Source organism: Panthera leo, chromosome D3, assembly GCF_018350215.1.
Source record: "Panthera leo isolate Ple1 chromosome D3, P.leo_Ple1_pat1.1, whole genome shotgun sequence".
Taxonomy (NCBI): Eukaryota; Metazoa; Chordata; class Mammalia; order Carnivora; family Felidae; genus Panthera; species Panthera leo.
This window is the reverse complement of record NC_056690.1, coordinates 10,298,721-10,320,548: the sequence shown is the minus strand read 5'-3', so window position 1 is coordinate 10,320,548 and position 21,828 is coordinate 10,298,721. Positions and strand designations below refer to the sequence as shown.

Below are 21,828 nucleotides of genomic sequence, written 5' to 3'. Positions count from 1 at the left end.
AAATCTGTTTGCAACCCCAAAATCAATACGTGTAGCACTTTCATTTTTCACCGGTAACAATACTTGTGAGCGTGCACGCACGCGCGCGCGCACACACACACACACACACAGTGGCCAGAAAAAACGGAGTTGCCCGACAAGCATGTTACCAGCTCAAGTCCACCGGCAAATGAGCTCCAGCTCTCTCAACAATACGATATACTGGGGCGCCTGGGTGGCTCAGTCGGTTAAGCGTCTGACTTCGGCTCAGGTCATGATCTTGTGGTTCCTGAGTTCGAGCCCCACATCGGGCTCTGTGCTGACAGCTCGGAGCCTGGAGCCTGCTTCCGATTCTGTGGCTCCTTCCCTCTCTGCCCCTCCCCTGCTCACGCACACCCTCTCTCTCTCAAAGATAAATAAACATGTTTTAAAAATTAACAATACGGTACACTGTTACAGACTCGACGTTTGTGTCCCCTCGACATTCAGGTGTTGGGACTGTACCCCCACAATGTGACGGTATGTGCAGGTGGGACCGTGGGAGGCGGTCAGGGGGTGGGACCCTCCTGGTGGGATCCGTACCCATGTAAGAGTCACGAGAGAGCCGTCTTGCTGTCTCTGCCCTCTGCCACGTAAAGACACAGCGAGGGGTCAGCAGTCTGCAGACCAGAAGAGGATCCTCACCAGAATCCGATGCCGCCGGCACCCTGACCGCAGACTTGCAGCCTCCAGAACAGTGAAAAATAAATTTCTGAGGGCACCTGGGCGGCTCAGTCGGTTGAGCGTCTGACTCCTGATTTTGGCTCAGATCATGATCTCATGGTGCATGAGTTCAGGCCCTGCGTCAGGCTCTGCACTGTCAATGTGGAGCCTGCTTGGGATTCTCTCTCTCTCTCTCTCTCTCTCTCTCTCTCTCAAAATAAACAAATAAAAATAAATAAATAAACTTTCATTGTTTAGAAACCACCCAGCCAAAGGTAGTTTGTTACAGTAGCCTGAACAGACTAAGACATGTATTGAACCAGACGTCTTTACACAGAAACACACATAAAACAAGGATGTGCGTGGACTGGTTGACGAAGTGTGAAGAAAGGCTTGTAGGAACTAACCCTGTATTTCCCTCAGGAGCAATGATTCAGTCTTTGCTGATTCGGTGATCACGGTAACTTTGCACAACGTGATTACTCCAAATAATCAAATTACCTCCCTCTTTCTCTCTCTCTTTCATACATATGTGTATGCATGTAAAATCAACAGTATATTACATGCACCATATGTAATGATATATTACATATCCTGTGTATATGCAGATGTTTATATATAGAATATATGTATATATTAGACATATATATGCAACATACTAGGCGAATTGGCAAGTGCTCCTAGCTTTCCACTTTTCCTTTTACAATGGGGACTATTAACTGGGACAAACGCTTTGTAGTTTGGTCTGTTTTCTGTTTTGTTGTTTCAGATTGTGGTTGGGGCGAGGGGCAGATAATAAGATAATTGATGTCAAGAGGCAGTTTGGGAGGAAAAGCACCAAGGACCTACAAAGTCCCGTCACTGTGGCTTGTTTCCTGGCCAGCTTCTCCCACAAGATGCCCAAGGTGCGTTTCAGACCCCGTTCCCCCAACCACCCCCCTTCCGGAGCAGAACGGGGTGAACTGGGAGAATGGAAACCAGCCAGCAGCGAACACATTGGTTTGGGGATTCACCAGGGACGGAAAACTTACAGGAATCGTCTAGCACATGGCTCTTCTGGAGTCTGACCAGATAATGACCCGGGACTGGGAGCAAATGGGTTTCTAAGTGTCTTTGTCATCTCTGGCATCCACGATACACGCTCAGAGGGGAAAGGTTTGCGGGGCCTACGGTGGCTGCCGATGGGTCCTCTCAAACCAGCTCGGTTTCTGCAATAAACCGGGTCACTGATGAGGGCTGATCGGGGGGAGCAGGAGGGTCCTCATCTTTCACGGCTTGAGGATGGAGTCCCCTTGGCCCTGATTTTCAGCTCTTCTTGAGAGAGGAGACTTGAGGAAAGCAAGGAAAACGTGAAGGTCATTTCTCCCTGAAAGACGGGTGGAGGCTTTGCGGCGATCTGTGAGTTTTCGGTCTGGTTTTGAACGGCCAGGCTGCCGTATGAAAATCAAGAAAGGAAACAAAAGTGCCCCCAACAAGCCTTCATGGGACCTGGTGTAGTGGGAGATGTGGAAGCCTTGAGTAGAAAACCAAGCCCCCGTGACGCAGAACCAAAGCCGGGGTCTGAATCTAGAGGCACAGGGAGGGGGTGACGCTCAGCCCATGAACGGCCACCTGACCTGGCGCTTCCGGAGACATCTTCAGGACCTCTCCTCAACAATCACCCCTCCTAGAAAGCCAACCTGTGTTCAGCGTAGGGACCCGTGAGGCACGAAGTGGCTAAATCCTGACACTTCACCGGTGCCATCCTGGCTCAGCCCCTTGCCAGCCTTGGGAACTGCCAACCTTGGGCACGTTCCTGTCTGCACCTCACTCCCTTTGTTTGGAGAGTGGGGGCTACCGATGTTCCTCCTTCTCAGGGCTGATGGAAGCGTCGGGTGGAATGAGGCATGTACAGTTCCCGGCACAGAGCCGGCCCCGGGGCCCCAGGATGCTGAGCGGGGTGGCTGGGGCAGCCGGGCAGAAATGGGCAAGAAGTGCCCCAGAGACCCTCATCAGCTCTGCCATTGGCACAGTGCTTGGAGCCCTGCAAAGATTTCACACCAGCATCCCTCCCAAGCTTCACAATTTCCTTGCAACTCACAGAACATGGGAGGGTAAGGGCCCGCTTCACGGGTGCCAGAAATAAGGACACACGAGGTGAGATGACTCATCAAAGGCACAATGGTAGGCAACAGGTGGGCTGCCTTAGAACGTCCCTCGCTGCACCCTAGAATCAGGGATTTGGGGGGCAGTAAAAATACTAGTTCCAGTATACTGGAATTGCAGTATTCAGAGTATATAAACTTAAAAACAAACAACGGGCACCTGAGCGGCTCAGTCGGTTAAGCATCTGACTCTTGATCTCGGCTCAGCGCATGATCTCATGGTTTGTGGGTTCGAGCCTCGTGCTGGGCTTTGCGCTGACCGTGCAGAGCCTGCTTGGGATTCTGTCTGTCCCTCTCTCTGCCCCTCCTCTGCTTGCTCTTTGTCTCTGTCTCTCAAAATAAATAAACTTGGGGCGCCTGGGTGGCTCAGTCAGTTGAGCGTCTGACTACGGCTCAGGTCATGATCTCACCATTCGTGAGTTCGAGCCCCGCATCGGGCTCTGTGCTGACAGCTTGAAGCCTGCAGACTGCTTTGGATTCTGTGTCTCCCTCTCTTTCTGTTCCTCCCCTGCTTGTGCTCTGTCTCTCTCTCTCAAAAATAAAGATTAAAAAAAAAAGACTGTTAATAAATAAACTTTATTTTTTAAAAATTTCCTAATGCTTTTATTTATATTTGAGAGACAGAGAGCAAGCGGGGAGGGGCAGAGAGAGCAGGAGACACAGAATCCGAAGCAGGCTCCAGGCTCTGAGCTGTCAGCACAGAGCCTGACGCGGGGCTTGAACTCATGAGCTGTGAGATCATGACCTGAGCCGAAGTTGGACGCTCAACTGACTGAGCCACCCAGGCGCCCCAAAATAAATAAACGTTAAAAAAATGCTAAATTCCAGAATCCCAAAGAAACCACCTTTAGAAGAAACTTGTGGTGGGGACCCACATCATACTTTTGAAAGTCCTCCTGGTGATTATAATGTGCAGCCAGGACAGAGAACCACGAGCTTAGAACCATGTGCCCCACTCCATACTGTCTTCAGGTCCCCGTCCCTCCTGCCAGGGCATCTTAAACTTGGTCGTGCATCAGTCACCTCGGGGGGGGGGGGGGGCTCCTGAAAGTGGACTCATGCTCACTTGCCAGCCCCGGAGTGTCTGTTTCAGGAGGTCTGGGACAGAGCCCGAGAATTTGCATTTCTAGTAAGTTCCAGGCGCCACTGATGCTGCTGGTCTGGAGACCACACTCTGAAAACCACCACTTTATGCAGCGTTAGCAAAAGGGGGACCCACGAGACCAAGCTCCCTGGTTTGTGGGTTTCTTTCCACGGGTAACACTCTCTTGCCCTGGGTCAGAGCAAACGACGCTGGGGTGGGCTGGTCAATGTTATCAGAAATCTGGGAAGGCCAGGGAGAGACTGAGGGCGTTAGGGCTTTTCCTTCTCTTGTTTCTCTCCTTTTAGAAACAATCCACCGCTTAAGAGACTGTCCCTGAGCATTTGCTGGCTGTCCTTCTACCTGCAGCCCAGACCCTTTGCCTACAATGCAGGTCTTCTTAAATATTGAATAAGGCTGCTTCCATCAGCTGCCGCGGCCAGGGCTGAGGGAATGTGGATATTGACAAAGTCTTAATGCGATTAATCAGGTTAAAAAGAGCAGGCTGCAGAGCTGGTTTTATAAAAGACCTTCACTTTTTTCCCTGTCACAGAAATCTCTGGTGCCTCAACACCTTCCCTGTCCACCCCCCACCCCTTCTAGGGCTCGGGATTTTTTTTTTTTTTCTGCTGCTGCTTTTGCTGTTCAGTGAACCGTTAGGTGAGTTACAGCAGCCTGGGGAGTGGGTCAGGTTTTGAACAAGAGCAGGGAGCATTAGATGGACACTGTCAGCCTTCATTTATCCAGCAAATACTTACTGAGCACCTACTGTGTGCCCGATGCTCTGGGATACAGTACCCTGAGCACAGAGTGGTAACTAAAACAGTCAAACATTCCTATTCTATTGGAGCTGGTGTTCCAGTGGGAGATAGACAACAACAAAATAAATAATTTATGTATAAATAAACTTAAAAAAAAAAAAAGAAACAAAAAGGCTTCCTGGGTGGCTCGGTCGATTAAGCATCTGATTCTTGGTTTTGACTCAGGTCATGATCTCATGGTTCATGGGTTCAGGCCCCACAGCAGGCTCTTCACTGGCAGTGCAAAGTCTGCTTGGGATCCTCTCTCTCTCCCTCTCTCTCTCTCTCTGCCCCTCCTGAGCTCTCTCTCTCTCAAAATAAATAAATGAACTTAAAAAAAACCAAAATTAGTAAGTAATATAGTAAGATAGTGTGTCATATGATACTAAGTGCTGGAAATATGAAACAGACAAGGAGGAAGTAGGATTCTGGCATGGGGGTGCACTTTTAAATAAGATGATCAGAAAAGGCCTCTCTGAGAAGGTGATGTCTGAAGAAAAGACCCATAGAAGGTGAAGCAATAGGCAGAGGGTGGAAAGGATTAACAGGATCCCTTCTAGAATGTCGAGCGCTGAGATTTCATTATCATCACCTTGATCATCAACATAAAAATGGTACTAGCTAATGTTTATTGAGCATCCCTCCTATGCTACGCCTGTTCCAAACAAAGACTATGTACATACTGACCTGTTAAATCCCCAAGAAAATCCAGTGAGGTCGACGTTATTGCTGTCCCCATTTTCCAGATGAGAAAACTGAGGCACGGGGAGATTTTTTTTTTTTTTTTTTTTTTTAGTAACTTGCTAAAGTCCCACAGCAGCGGAGCTGGGATTTAAACCCAGGTGGATTGCCAACTGTCCCTAGCTCGTCTCTCCAGATTTCCAGGAGAAAATCACCATGATTCACTGCAGAACAAAACCTCTCCCTGGTTGGGGTCACCCTGCCCTCCCCGCTTCCAGGAAGTAGGTGCTGTGAAGAGGGTGGGGCACAGGGGGCTCGGCCAATAGCGAGGCTCTCTGTTGTCAGCTTAGAGTCTGTCAAATCGCCCCAAGTCCTCCCCTGGATGTGAATCCCGCACGGCCGCTAGGGAGGCCTCTACAAAACCGATCCGATCAGGTCACCTGCCTGTGAAAACAGAACTTCCCTCAAAACTGCTCTCAGAATAAAGACAAGTGGCCACACCACGGCCCTGCAGGCACCACTGACTTCATCTCACACTGGGCTCCCCTCAACCTTGTGCTCCGACCACGCTGGCTTTCTTTCAGATCCTTGAATGCCACCTCAGGGCCTTTCCACGTGCTGTTCTCACGCCACAACTGTTTTGCTCTCTTTTCTTTACTCAGTTAACTCTTACTCACCCTTCAGCTGCTCTCAGGGCAAATGTCACTCCCTCAGGGAAGCCCTCCCAGCTTAGGTCAGATTTCTCTGTGAGACTCTCTCATAAATGTGTTCTCCCCTCTTTGGAATCCCTTGTCTCGGGTTTTAATGATATATAATTAAATTTTTTATGATAAGCACTTTAATATAATTTTATATAATAAACATAAAAACATGTTATAATATATCTAGATATAATAGCATATATATTATCTACATGTAATAATATATTATCTATATATATATCTATATATATAATATATTATATATAGATAATATATCTATATTATCTATATCTATATCTATATTATATATAGATAATATATTATATATATAGATATATATAGATAATATATTATTACATATAGATAATATATCTCCATATGCATGATTACTGATTCATATCTACCTCCTCAAGAGAAAGGACCAAATCAAAACTGTTTTCTACTCTATTCTAGCACTGAGTACAGTGCCTGGCAAATGCTTTCCAGTGTTTGGTTACGAGACCAGACAGAAGGCAAGGGTTCCTCCCAACCAACAGGCCTCAGAAATTCACCTTCTATCCAAACTGTTTTTCACACTGGCAGGTGTCTCTCATTCTCTCTCCCTCAATTTGTTTTATTTTGCATAACAAAATAGTTCAGGTAAATTCTTCCTAAACTTTTCAACCACCAAGGCAACTCCAAATGGTATCTCTCCCTTTTCCTGTTCTTCGACAAAAAGTATTTGCGGTAGATGAGTTTTGCTGAAGTCACAAAACTTTGTCTATTTGTTTGGTTTGTTAATTATTTTCTAACTATGTATCAGCAGCAGAAAAAACACTTAATTGATTATTTGATATAATAAACATTTTTAGACAATTTTATATAACAAACATATAAAACCATATATAATCTTATATAATAAACCTTGACTCTAGAAGTAACTTAAAAAAAAAAGTTCCAGGGGTGCGGGGATGGCTAAGTTGGTTGAGCGTCTGACTTCGGCTCGGGTCATGATCTCGCGGTTCGTGGGTTCGAGCCCCGCGTCGGGCTCTGTGCTGACAGCTGGGAGCCTGGAGCCTGCTTCGGATCCTGTGTCTCCCTCTCTCTCTGCCCCTCCCCTGCTCGCACTCTGTCTCTCTCTCAAAAACAAATAAACAGTTTTTTAAAGTTCCATGTAATAATAAGCAGGGGACGTCTATGCAGTGGAGCAGGTATATGAATTACCTGATAGAATCCTCACAGCGTCCCTGTGAGGGAGGCGCATTATTCCCGTCTCACGGGTGGGTAAACTGAGGCCAGGGAGGCCGAATAACTTGCCCGAGGTCACAGGCTGCCGAGTAGCACAGACCGAATTGCAAGGAATTCTGGAGGCGACGGCTGTGCTCCTAATCACTGAATACTGCCCCCTGCTGATCAGTGTCGCCCCCCCCCGCCCCCCCCGCCCCCCGCCCCCCGATCCTTCAGCAGAAGGACCTTCCTGCTTAACGTCAAGATCCAAGCCAGGAGGATCTGAAGACTAGACAATCCACGTCAGCAGAGCTTCACATCAAAGAAAGAAATTCCAAGCTGCTCGAATTTCACAACTCCAAACAATAAGTGGTGATTGGTTATTATTTTATTTTGCAGAGCAGAAGAACGAGGCCCTGGGAGGCTCACTTCCTGGCTATGAAAATTCAGTATTCGACTTTGGTGTCCAAAAGATCAGGGCTGGAATCCCTGAATCGACTCTTGACGGGCAGCAAGAATTTGGGGAACTGAGAACTCTCTGCCCCCTGTAGCCTCGGAGTTCTGGTCTGCAAAATGGGCATGGTAACAATGCCTCCTTCACAAGCCCTCTGAGGGTTACGGGCGATCACTTATGTAAGGGCAGATCGCAAGGTCGAGCCCCCCGTGACTGCTCTGTGACTTGGTGGACGAGGCTCCAATGCATTCGCTTCCCGTATGACCATGCAGCTCTGGGCTACAACCACTATGTGGCATAGCTGGGATTCGAACCTAGCTGGATACTCTTAGCTCACGGGTCTTTTTAGCAAGAGGATGACGGAATGTTAAAAGCAGGTGGGGAGCCTCCCCAGGGCATCAGAGACCACCCTGCGGTAGAGACCTGAGGCCACCCTCAAGAAATGACAGCCTTGTGGTGCCCCATTGGGATGAAGGGTTCCATCCCAGACTTGCTGCCACGACAACCAGAGGGAGAATGTCCCAGAGCTGGAGTCTACTCGGTCCCAGGGCCTTGGAGTCTTCCGGGGGCCTCCCCAGCCACTTGAAGACTCCCACTACCTGTTTCTAGGGTGTTTTAGCCTCTGAGCGTGCTCAGGACCAACATGAGCCTTTCTGCTGCCACCAGTCTGTTTCCAGAGGCCAGGTCAGTGTTCGAGCAGAAACCCCAGTCCTGGGGAATGCACAGAGGCGGCTCGTGTGGCTGACGCTAGAAGGGATCAGGGCCTTTCCACATAGAGGGGGAAATAACTGTTCCACAGGGCAGACACTGTCTTGGCCTCAGCCAGGAAACCACGCCCCAAAACACACACACACACGCGCGCACACACACACACACACACACACACACACACACACACACTGACACAGATCCAGCAGAACATGGAAAGGATATAAACATCTACTTATGCAACTCCCCTCGCAGGGTGCCATTTTAAAAAGTTTTATTACACAGGGGCACCTGGGTGGCATAGTCAGTTAAGCGTCCGGCTTCAGCTCAAGTCATGATATCACAGTTCGTGAGCTCGAGCCCCGTATCAGCCTCTGTGCTGACGGCTCGGAGCCTGAAGCCTGCTTCAGATTCTGTGTCTCCCTCTCTGTCTGCCCCACCCATGCTCACACTCTGTCTCTCTCTCTCTCTCAAAAATAAAATAAACATTAAAAAGTTTTATTACACAAAGCGATGACATATTATCATCTACTTCACTTTCAATAACCTTATAAAATGAATAGCATCATTCTCCCCATTTTACAGAAGAAACTGAGGTTCAGAGAGGCAAAGTCACTTTGCCAAAGGGCACACAGCCATTGGTGGGTATCACGGTCTGATTCAGACCCAGATCTGCCTGCCTCCAAACCCCACCAACTTGACCACTGTCTCGCTCTCCATACCCATGGGCACCATGAGTGGATGCTCAGTGTTTGTTGAGCAAACAATCAAAAGCTAAACAGTGAAGCATCTCCCTACACCTCCCAAATGACTATTAAATCTCTATTAAAATAAGTCTCCATGTCCCAAATCCCAGAGGGTTAGTGCAGGAAAGTCCCAGGAATATTCCAGGTTAACTGGAATTAACGTAAGAGAATGGGTAAGATGTGGGGTATTTATGCTTTGGAGCATGTAACAATTAGAAACAAAGGATTAGATGCACGTTTTGCAACATGGAAGGATCTTAAAAACACAGTGCTAAGTGAAAAAAAAGTGGGCAACAATGAAATTTATAGAACCATACCATTTATATAAGTTAAAAATGCATATTTTGGGGCACCTGGGTGACTCAGTAAGTTAAGCATCTGACTTCAGCTCAGGTCATGATCTCACAGCTCGTGGGTTCGAGCCCTGCATCCGGCTCTGTGCTGACAGCATGGAGCCTGGAGCCTGCTTCAAGTTCTGTGTCTCCCTGTCTCTCTCTGCCCCTCCCCTGCTCATGCTCCCTTTCTCTCAAAAACAAATAAACATTAAAAAAATTAATGCATATTTTGAAGGTGCACATACAAACAAAAGAGAAGTCCATTAAATGGAATAGAAGGGCTGCCTGTGATCGGGGGGCGATGGCATATGAGGACAAAGAGAATAAGTAATGAAAAATTGAGACAGAAACCTTTAGGGATCAACAGTGGTCATGTGCTAGGAAATGAGAGAGAAAAAGAACTCCATTCTCAGTGCCTGGGCTACAACAAAAATTCCACGCTAATCTACAGAGCAGATGAGTTCTCTGTGGAAAACTGAGAGGCTACAAATGAGGCCAGCTCTCCTCTCACTATAATCAGAAGCAAAGCCCCCTCCCGGTCACCAGCACGCGAGCACTATTTATTTTTCCCCGGGGATTGCTCTCCAAAGAGGCATGTGCTGTCCGGAAGTGGACACGCGTCCAGACCCCTCTGCAGGTAAGACACCAATAAAACTAGGCCTGCCCGAGCCAGATAAACCCTCCCAAGGGAAAAAAACAAACCTAAAGAAACAGCAGCAGGTCTCTTTCTGAGAGGCACAGGAGGCCTGTCATCGGTCTGAATGTTCCCTCCAGGGCTGAATCGTCTTGTTTTTGGCTTCTGGGACAAGCCAGTGCTGATGACTCCCTCTGGCCAGGGCCGGCCAGCCCTAGTGAACAACAGGACATCTGATGATCAGATGCCAGGAGCTCTTGTCTTTCTTCCTACCCAGCAGCCCTTCCCACAAGCCCCCCCGCCCCTCAGACCTTTGGGAGAAGTACTTGGCCAGACATCCCTGCCCGACACGGCAGCAGCAGCCACTTTCGGGGGCTGTTTCACCTTTGCCAAGTCCCAGTATGTTGCTTAGACCCTGGCAGATTAATCGAGCCACCGCTCGTGGAAGAAAAAAAAAAATTCTGAGCTGCTGCCTTTTCCTCTGGGGAGAGAGGGGTGGTGCATTTTAGCAAGCACGGAATGGGCATTGGCGATCTCCCTGAAAGGCCCCCCTCACTTCGCACACGCTGTCAGTCTTGCTTCTTAATCCACTGGCCCCTGGTGGCAGCCAAGGCCCCTCTCCTCATCCCCAGAATCTCAATGGCTGCACCAATGCCAAGAACAGGTCCTGTGTCCCCAGGAGTGGGCCCTGGCTCCTCCCTCAACCCACGTGTGATCCGTCAGTAAGACCTGTCTGTGCTACTGCAAAATAAACATACTAGAATCTGACCACCTCCTTCCCTGCCACCACATGGTCTGCGGCCCTGTCACTGGTCCCCGCCCTGGTCTCCTGTCTTCCACCCCTGCCTCCTGCAGTCCTTTTTCCACTAAGAAACCAAAGCAATCATTACCAAGGTTATAAATTAGATCATGGCACTTTCCTGATTAGAATCCTCCCCCCAGAGAAAATCAAATCCAGACTCCTTGCCTACACGGGCAGGTCCTGCATGACCCGGTTCCCCGGCCCCCCGGCCCCCAGCCCCCCGGCCCCCCAGCCCCCCGGCCCCCCGGCCCCCGGCCCACCTCGTCCCCTCACTTTCCACCACAGTTGTCTCTGCCTCTGCATTTCTGTTCCCCTGGCCTGAATTGTTCTGGCTCCTTCTAGAAACTCAACTTTCAATCCAAATGTTACCATCTCTGGAAGTGTCCCCTGGCCATCCGTTTTTTATAACAAAATTAACTTTCTTCCCCCTGCCCACCACTTGTCTTTCTGTACCTTGTCATACTGTTTCCTGAAATCATCTTGCTGATGTATTTATTGGCTTTGTCCCCCAACTAGACCGTAAGCTCTAGCAGGGCAGAGAATTATGTCTCACTCACTGCTGAATCCTCAGGGCCGACAGCACTGCCTGGCACATGGTAGTAAACAACACATAGTTGGGACTGAATTGGTAGAAACCAGCGGTTCTCAAAGTGGGGTTCCTGGAGCAGCAGCAACCACGTCATTGGGAATGATGTGTTAGGCATGCAAATTCTTGGACCCAGTACCAGCCCCAGTAGAATCAGAAACTGCCTTAATAGTCCTTCAGGGGATTCTGACATAGGCTCAAGAGGGAGAACATCTGGCATAGGACCGTCTACAATCTCTCACTGGATCCCCTCTTGTGACAAATGAGCGAATAACTGGCTGGGTGGTCAGTCTTGCCGGGGGAAGGGGAGGGGAGGGAGGAGAGAGCCAGCCCCCTGCCCTTGACTGACCATTGGCTCTGCAGACCCAGGTCACCTTCACGCCCCAGAGCCACGCAGTGAATGCCAAGGCTGGGGAGGGCTCCAGAAACCACGGTGTCCCTCCCCCTGAGCAGGAGAGCAGGTGACTGCCCCTCCCGTGGCCCCTCCCCCCCTGAAAGCCACGTCTGGTCTTGGAGAGTTCTACAAGATTCCAAGCATTTGACATAGAGGTAAAAGGACCTACTTGTCCTGGTTTGCCCGAGCCTCTTCCAGTTTGAACACACAGAGAGTCTGGCATGCCCAGAATCCTCTCTGTCCCAGGCAAACTGGATGGCTGGTCACCCTACCTGGGGCCTTGGGGACTCACAAATGCTTTCCCCTCCCAAGCCACTCGATATATCTGCACAGATGGGATGGGGCAGGGCAGGAATGAGGAGAGGAAGAGAGCAAGAGAGTGGGGAGAAGAGGGAGAGAGACAGGCAGGGAGACCGGAGAGATGGGACAAAGAAAGAGGATTTTAAAAGGGTGGAACAGATGGGCGAGGGGACAGGGCTGGTGAAAAGGGGAGAGAAATCTAGAGAGAGAGGCACTTGGGGACACGGCAACGCTACAGTGACGGAGGAAAAAGCCGACAGGTAGAGGGGGCCGGGGACAAGGGGCAGGTGGAGGGACAGAATGCACCACACAGATGCTTCTTCGGCAGCATGTCGCGTGGAAGGCCTCCCGATAAACTTGGAGAAATCATTTCTCCTCTCAGCAGCCCCGGCATGCCACCCCGCCATCGATGGCTGGCACCAGAACCCGCTTACATAATCTGTTCTCTACTGAAAGCTGCTTCCATTCACAAGTCGCTGCCTGTCACTGTGTAGGTGCATTAAAGAGGGAAAAAAAAGGAAAGAAAGGAAGAGAAAAAAAAAGAAAGAAATAGGCAACTGAATGAACTCACTCAGATTATATTGAGAGACGAGGAGACTCTCCCCCTCTGCTCTCCAAATAAACCCTTCACAAAGCACACATCATGACGATGCTGCCGGATGGTTTTCCTCACGTTGATTAATAGCAGAGGGGTGGGCAAAACCCCAGCTTCCGGGGGCATATGTCATCTTGCTCCCTAACCGGATTACTGAGCCGGGGGCTGACACGGCTCCATTACAATGAGATTTAAGCATGCGTTATGTCATTAAAACTAATGACAGCAAGACAATTACTTCGAGGAAACCACGGTGCCATCGCATACGGCAGCCTGGTGCCTTGGTGCAGCTGCACCCCCCACACTTCCCTGGCCCAAACGGAAGGCCAGTTGGGCTGAGAACCAACTCTGTTCTCTCAAACCCCAAAGGCCTGGCCAGGCTAGCAGGCTGGCTGGTCGCTGCTACCTGGCCACTAAGCCATCTGATAACCTAAGCCCCTGGGTCCTTCCTGCCTGAGAAAGAAGTGCCCCCACTGGGGTGCTCAGAGGTTAGCAGGGAATGGGGTCAACACGGCGAGATCAGGCTCGTGCTTCTGTGGGAAACAGGGATTCAGTGGCAGAAAGGACATGGTGGGTGCTGGGGAGGCAAGAGGCCTGAATAGCACCCTGTTCAGCCCCTTGGGGGATGGTGAGCCGTGTTGGGAGGGGGCCTTGGGAGAAAGTCTGAGGCTTGCAACACCCCAGAACTGTTGTAACTCCCACCTGTAACAGTGTTCCACATTTCAAAACCACCCCTTTATCTATAGCAGGCGGAGGCTTGTGCAAACACACGTCTCAAGGCCCTGCGCTCAGAGTTTCTGATGGAGCGGGTCCAAGGTGCCCCCCAGGAATCTCCCTTGGATTCTCTTGGGCATCAAGAGCTTTCTAACCCCGGCAGAAGGTGAATCCAGCAACATTTGCCTTTCCTGCCTTTTGCCCCCTTCTTTTACCCGCAGGCTCCACTCCCCACCCCAAAAAAGCTCCCCCCTCCCTTTTTGGAAGGGATATTTCCAACTCATCTTCAGTAAAGTATACACGACGAAGAAGGCTGGATGTGTTATCCCATCCCAGGCATCTGCTTTTTGTCTAAGAGCAAAGGCCTGAGACAAAAAAAAAAAAAAACAAAAAACAAAAACCCCAGAAACTTAAATGATGGAATTTCGGATGTCATTTAGCTGAGTGAAAACACCCCAAAAAGGGTGACTAAGGAAGCCGTCTCTCTGTACCACCCCCCACCAAGTTTACATTTTGTAGGCAGCCACTTACTTAATCTAAGTCCCAAAGGACATTGTGTCTTTGTTACCATTTTTTTCCCAATACCCACCATGGTGCCAGGCATACTGTAAGCACTCAATAAATGGACAGCACTAGACTAAGCGTCGATGATACTCTGTCAGGAGGAGACAGAGAGGCCCGTCCTTTGCCTGTAGCCGATCTGAGATGAAAGCCAAAGTCTAAACTCTGCACCAATGACTCATCATAATCAGCACACACTAAGTGCCTACTGTATGCGGACCTCTGGCTTGGACCGTGGGCCAAAGATACCTCCTCAAATTGATCCGTCCCCTAGTCATCCAACTAAGGTTTCATTCATTTATTCATGCATGCATGCCTCTGTGCAAGTCACTGCTGAACAGATGCTGTATGCTAACCTTGACTTTAAACGCTGAGATGCTGCACGGCCTTGGCCCTTAGGGATTTGGCCTGTGGCGCCTCAGGAGCCCTATGCAGGAGCACCATGGCAGGGAAGCAAGGGGAAGCTCAGTTCTCCTAGGAAAGATTCACGGGCTCTGAGCTGGTGCGTTGGAATGATTCAGCAAAAACCTCCCGAGGATTTGAAGAAACAAAAGACAGAGTAGTCAGTATGTGTATTCTCCTCCCAGACCCCCTCCTCCCGGGCCCGACCACCACACTCACAGGGCCTGTTTCCTCAGGGCTTCACAGGCTTTAAGGAAAGGAGGTCTATTATGCCCATTTCACAGATGAAGAAACTGAGGTCCCGGGAGCCACCGGAAACTGCACAAAAACCACACAGGGAATAAGCGGGACTGGAAGCGTCCTGTTTCCAAGCCCTGTCTTCATTCCCCCAGGGCCCCAGAGCTGCACAACTGGCCCACAGGATTCACCTTCCTCTATCTCACCCCCATCCTGTTCCAGTCAGAGGTGACTTCACCACCATCACCCCTGTTGCTAACGTATGTTGCCTACTTACTTACTCCTCCCGGGCTCAGTACTAAGTACTTTGCAAGCATTCACTTTCCACGGTTTTACATTTCCTTAAGTATCCTCACTTTACAAGTGGAAAACTGAGTCTCGGGGAAGTGTAGTGACCCAACTAGAAGGATCAAAACCCAAGGGGTCTATTTTCAGAGCCCACACTCTTGGCCACCATGCTGTACAACCTTAACATACTTAACTGGGGAAACCGAGGCTCAGAGAGGTTAAGGGTCTTGCCTGAAGTCACACAGCAAGGAAGCACTGGGAGTCAGAATTCGAACTCAGGTCGTGGCTTCTCCCAGAGTCCCACCCTGCAGCCCCTCAGACAGCTAGTTAAGGAGGCGGAGCGGGGTGGGGAACAGGAAGGAGAGGGGCCTATTTCTGTGGTGCTTCCTTCACAGTCCCAGCACAGCAGGGCTTTCCATCCTGGGTGGCAGCTGAATCATTTAAGCTCGTTGGCTCCAGCCTACCACGACTGGGTCCTGGATTTATTTTTATCCCAGGTTACAGCCACAGCACTTAACAGAAATCTACCACACCGTTTGCTTGATTCGTCTGCATTTATGACCAGCTCCCCACTCAAAGGGGATAAAGAGCAGAAGACAGGACCATATGTCATTGTGGTCCTTCTTAGAAAGTCACCCACTCTCTATGACCAGCATGGCGGGGAGGGGGGCGGTAAATAAAGAGTAAATACCACATCTTACACGCAAACGCCCAGAGCAGCCAACCTGTCAAGAACTCACAGCCTCGGACAGGTAGCCAGGATGTATATGAGCGGTATACCTTTCCAGGCAGAGCAAGCTGGGGAGAGTGACTTCCTGGGCCACGTTTTGGAACTGCAGAATCTCTAGCTGCTGCCTCTCTCCCCCCCAGCGAGAAAGGCAATGTCTGCGTTTGTCTCCACAGCTCTGCTTCCCAATCAACTGCACAGGCTAGTGCCTAGAGAGGCGCCACAGAACGTCCTCCCTCCACATCCGGCCGGGCGAGGCGAGTAGGGGCTGCCAGAGCTGGGAGTAAAGGGATGATGTCTTGTCTTCATGATGGTCGATTTCTATGTTGCTCTGCCGTGATTTCCTGTGTGGTCTTAGACAAGCCACTTTCCCTCTCTGGGCCCCCTTGAAGGGGTTAGACTAGATCAGAGATTCCAAACCTGAGGTGCTCAGGCGGGCATTAGGGAGGCTCCACGGATCCCCGGGTGTTGTGTGTTTGTGGGAATCTGCATCTTTTCTGAGTGGAGGCTCTCAAAGCGGTCCTGGCTGCCACCCCTGGAATAAGTCTCTACAGAGCCTTCAAAAGCTGTAATACCTGTATGTCTACATATCTGAGGCCACAAATAAAGCAGACTCCTCTCCAGCTGAGCCCAAGATTCTAGGAACCTAGTGAAGTTCTCACAAGAGACCCCCATCCCGGCTCACCCCAAACAGGACCTCCTTGACACATGTGATAAATTCCCAAACACAGCGCAAACCCTTCCTAGAAGCCAGCCTGCACATACACTCCTAATACACAGCCACAGAGCTGGAAGGAGCTGGAAGGAGCTCTGGAGTCACCTAGACCAGGTGCCTCATTGCACATACAGGGAAACTGAGGCCCAGACAGGGGAGGCAGAGCTGGGGCTGGAACCCAGGTCTCCTGGTCCGAGTCCAAGCCTCTTTCCAGAAGCTTCTGTCTCCCTTTCCCTGGTGCACCACAATGCACCATTTCAAATGTGATGGGGGAGGAGGGAGGGCAGCCTTTTGGATGTTAGCCACCCCCAAGGAAATAAGGCTGAGAAGCAGCAAGGAGATGTTTTCAAAGCACCCACATGTTAAAAAACCCAGTCCCAGCTACCTCAGCTGGGCTAGCATCCATGTTCTGCCTGGCTGAACCGGTTGTTAAAACACTGAAATACTCCTGTACTAGATGGTGATGTTGCACTGAGGCCCCTGTGGCTCCCCTGATACTCTCCCAGTTCCCCCCTAAACCTCTCCATAATCCAGCAATTAGAGGGTTAACACTCAGCACACTAGGGAACCCCCACTCCAGGGCCCCAGCCATTGCCCGGTTTGCCCAGTGATTGCCGAAGTTCAATATTTTAAATTTCACCCGTGGCCAGACCTTGCGGCTCCTCATCTGAACCAAATTTCTTCACGTCAATCATCACACTTGAGGCTTCCTGGGGAGGAAGCTAAGGCAACTTCCTCCTCAGAAGCGTGGGATTTGGCGGACCGAGTCTTTGACACTAACCACTGAACAGCCCACCCCCGCTGCCTCACACGCTCTACCTGAGCAGGCACAGGTCCCAGGATTCTGGCGTCCCCACTTGGCTCTGGGGCCGGAGATAATCACTGAGTGGGCCCTGCCTCCATTTCAGGCTTGCCAGTCTCCGGGGCTGATGTTTTATTCCTCCCACCACCGAGAACAAGAACCTACAGAGAAATCCTTGGGGGTACAGAAGACTGAAGTGGCCCCTGGGATAATAGTGAAGATGCTAAAAATAAGGACATTCACTTCCAGAAAGATAGATGTCATCAAAGCAGAAAGCAAAGAGAAATCTCCTTTTGATGGGCCACAGATCAGCAGCAAAGGCATTTTAAAATTAAACGTGAGTTTCTGGATTCGGTTACAAGAAACCTCAACTTCCCACTCACTAACAGGTTGGTGCAGGCTTATCCCATCAGGATCTCAGATAAAGAAACTAGATCGGGGTTTGGTCTGCTCTGGAACAGATCCGAAGCCGGAAACTGGAGTCTTTCCCCAGAACCTGAACAAACCCTCTTCCCTTCTTTGCCTACTCTGAGACAAGCTCAGGATGGAGTCCCCCGGGCTGGTGCCAGGACGCACCCCCCACACAATCACTTACAGGTTACACCACCTGTGAAAATAAAACATCGTCGGCTCAGCAGGCTGCTGGCTGCCCTCCTCTGGCCTGCCTGACCGCTCAATTCCAAGCAAAATGTAGTCCTTTCATGGCTCCCAGATCTCCCATCTCAGGAAGCTCAGAACAGCCAAGCTTGCAAAAATCACTACAGTTGAATTACTCAGCTGTACCTGGAAGGTGGTAGCTTCTGAGCTCTGTCCTACACAAGCCTCACCTGGTGTGCCTAGGTGACCCTCGCAAGGGTTAACCTTTCAGCCTCAGGTGACCCTTTCCCCTCCAGGGCCAAGGTGCCCACCCACTAGATCAGAACGCTCAGAGACCCTCCATACAGGCTAGCCATCCCATGAAGGGTTAATCCACCCAGAGACCTGCTGGCTACTTTCAATAGCTTCTGCTGCAAGGGAGAGGGTAAAAATTGGGCAGAAGCCACAATTTTGATCGCATTGCCTAAAACAGGAGCGCATTTTACCCCCTCCCTGGGCACCGAGCCAAAATCTCATTTAGCTTTGGGGTGCCGCTTAGGTGATCAAACACTGCAGAATGTGGGCAAATAAATGTGGTCATTTATCAACACTCCTCCCCCCCACCCACCCTCTATCCCACCGGCTCAGGTACACTCCTCATCCCCACTGGGATCCCAATACCCCCTAGCCCGTTTACACAATTGAGAAGAATAGCACTTACCACCACACCAGAGGATTGCAGAGGGAATGGGTGAGCCAAATTCTTGCCAACTCCTCCCTTCCCTGCCGGGTGGGAAGATGCTAACTCCCGATGACTTGATTTGAAAGCTCAGCGGAGGTGCCTGAAAGAAAATTGTTCATTTGATTCCCCTACTCTTCCCAAAAGAAAATCAAAGCACCGACACACACACACACACACACACACACACACACACACACCCCAACGACCCCTAAATCATGCAGGACCAAGACGAAAAGAAATACCACTGCCAGAAGAAGAGAAAACTCAGTGGACAAGGCAAAGACAGTGGCTCCCTCAGACTGCCCTCCACATGGATGAAGGTTTTTCGCTCCGAGCCCTCTCCCCCCCCACCCCTCTTCCTCTCTATTTCCCTTTCTCTCTGTCGTCCGCGTCCGCGTAGGCAACTCCGGGCTGCTGGCAGTAGACGAATCAATTGCTTCTCCAGTGCCTGAATCAGTGGCAGCTGCCACCACTGCTGCAAAACCCTGTGTGAGCGAGGGAGGGGGCAGAAGCTTCCCGGCGCAGGGGGAACCGAGCCGCCCTCCCACCCGTGATTTATGTGTGAGGTGCCTGGAGAAAGAAAGGTGGGAAGCCAGGAGGAGAGGTTGGGCGCACCAGAGATCCCCGCTGGTCGAACCGGCAATCAGGCGATTGGCGATCAGCACCGCGGACAGCGCTAAGATGCGGCGGGCGGCGGAGGGATGGGCGGGAAGCGAACCCTCAGGCGGCGAAGTTAAGTTATTGGATGGTTAGAGCAGAGAAGGGGGAGTAGTGGGAGGCGGGAGGACGGGACTTCTCGACATCACCACACACGCCCCCAGACCTTCATTGCTCCTCTGTGCCGGAAAGAGTTTGACCCCAGTGTGGGAGCCTCCACGTGGTTTTTACCCCCCAAAACTCAGCCCAGCTGACCTGTCCTCACCCACATTACTTCGGATTTCTGACCTGCATCTTGAATGCCTCAGAATTCAGAGCATGAAAGGCTTAGCAAACGTACATTTCTAAGGGGATTAGTTGAAAACGCATTTGACAGATTTCTGGGAACCAGTTCTAGCCCCCATACAACCCTGGGAAAGTCATTTAATGTCTCTAAGTTCCAACTGTAAAATGAGGATATAACTACCCAATTTTCCTAAACATAAAAAGCAACATAAGAACATCAAAGTTGTGGGCTGCTAGGATCCCATAATCCATAAACTGTCCTACAACTCAAATGTCTTGACAGAGGGAGAAAGGATGTGCCCAGGATGTGCCAAGCCTCACCTTTCAGCATGTGGTGTAAGCGGGATGAACTTGGGAGATTATAGGAGGTCTAAATCGTGCAACTGAGCCTCCCCCAAAGACCCATCCACAACAGATCTGAAGTGAAATCCAGAAACAAGAAAATAAAATCATTAGAAGGAGAAATACAGGGGCACCTGGGTGGCTCAGTCGGTTGAGTTTCCGACTCTTGATTTCAACTCGGATCATGACCTCGAGCCCCACATCAGGCTCTGCACTGACAGCTCAGAGCCTACTTGGGATTCTTTCTCTCTCTGCATCTTCCCTGCTCTCTCTCTCAAAATAAATAAACACACAAAAAATTATATTAAAAAGGAGAAATATACAGAGAAAAATTTATTCCCATAGCTTCCAGTGTTCCAGATCTCAAGGGCCCTATTCCTGCTTACTACGGGAAAAGGAAAGGCTATCTCAAGCAGACCAAGATCTATTTAGAACAGCGAAGTGAAGAAGAACCCTCTCTACTGGGAACCCTTCTAAAGTGTCCCACTCAGATGGCCCAGAATGAACTACCACATTTGTCACTTAATTCTCCCCTTGAAAAGTAAGGCTTAAAATGTCAGAGTTTTAGAGATCATTTAGAGCTTCGCTTTATAGATGATCATGATCATAATGATCACAATGATGGTGACGATGATGGTGGTGGTGGTGGTGACCTTGATGGTGATGATGGTGACGATTATAGTGGCAGCGGTAGCAACGGCAGCTGTCATTTATTAAGAACGGACGATGCACCAGTCATTCTGCTACAGTTTACATGTATCATTTCCTTCAATCCTCACCATGACCCCTTTGAGGGTATTACTACTCCCACTTTAAAGATGAGGAAACTGAGCCTCAAGAAATTAAGTCCCTTGCATAAGGTTACACAGTAAGTGGCAGACACAGAATCCAAACCCAGGTTTGTATGATTCCAAAGCCCATGCTGCAAAATGACTCTCTCACAGTCAAGTTCAAATACATTCTATGGTTTTTTGGCAGGATCCCACTGAATCTTTGCTGGGAAGACCCAATGACACAAGTTCAATCCCCTCACTTTACACATGGGGAAAGTGAGGACCAGGGAGAGGCAGGGAGTTGCTCAGACACAAAGAGCTACGAAGTTGCAGAGATGGGTCTGGAACTTAGGCCTTTCAGGTACCAGGGCCTATGTTCCAGCACCTAGGACAGCGCCCGACACATAGTAGGCCCTCAGTAAACATCTGAAGAGTGATCCAAAAAGATGGGGATTAAAGTCACACAGGACACTGGTGGTAGAATCAGGACCCAATATTTCCCAGGTCTTTTGGCTCCTGGTCCCAAGGAATAGTCTACCCTACCTCACAGCTTCCTTGGGGATTAGGTACATATTCCGAAGGGTCTGTCTCTAATTCAGATCCCTCTGAGGAAATGAAAATAGCTACACCTGCTAAATTCTTAGACACCTACTGTGCACTATGCTAAGCATTTTACACTTTACACTCCAGCTTACACAAGTGCGTGAGGTGAGTGCTATGTATTTATTATCCATTTTAAGATGAAAAGACTGAGGCTCAAGCAGGTGGAATGAAACCCCAAAGCTCACAGTTAGGCAGTGGCAGAGGCAGGGTTGCAATCCTAGGTCTGTCTGACTTCAAGGCCTGTGTTTGTGCCACCCTGTTAGTTTTTTTTTTCCTCAAACTGGGCCCCCTGGAGGCCCCTGATGGAGTGAAAAGGAGGCCTGAGTTGCCCCCCACATACATCCTGGTTTCAACTAGAGCAGCTGTGCTTTTAAGTATTTTGCATACTGGGCATCTGCCCAAGCCTTCACTGAAACACAGGGCTTTGCAGCAAATTTTAAAAACGATAATATGGTTGAAACCAGAGCTCTGCACCTTTCCTGATGACCACGCCATCTAGGAACTAGCCCCACCTTCTCTGGGGATTTTGCCCCAGCCTCCGCGCTGCGCTGGTCAC

At 49.9% G+C, this 21,828-nt stretch overlaps 1 protein-coding gene across 1 annotated transcript in view; it reads right to left on the bottom strand.

The window, feature by feature from the left end:
• The window catches only part of RPH3A (rabphilin 3A), a 279,514-nt gene that overhangs the window by 81,383 nt on the left and 176,303 nt on the right, over nucleotides 1-21,828 (bottom strand). Inside the window, exon 3 of the mRNA XM_042910479.1 lies at nucleotides 18,592-18,712. The gene's annotated coding sequence lies outside the window, so the exon portion shown is untranslated. The remainder of the gene's footprint in view (nucleotides 1-18,591; nucleotides 18,713-21,828) is intronic.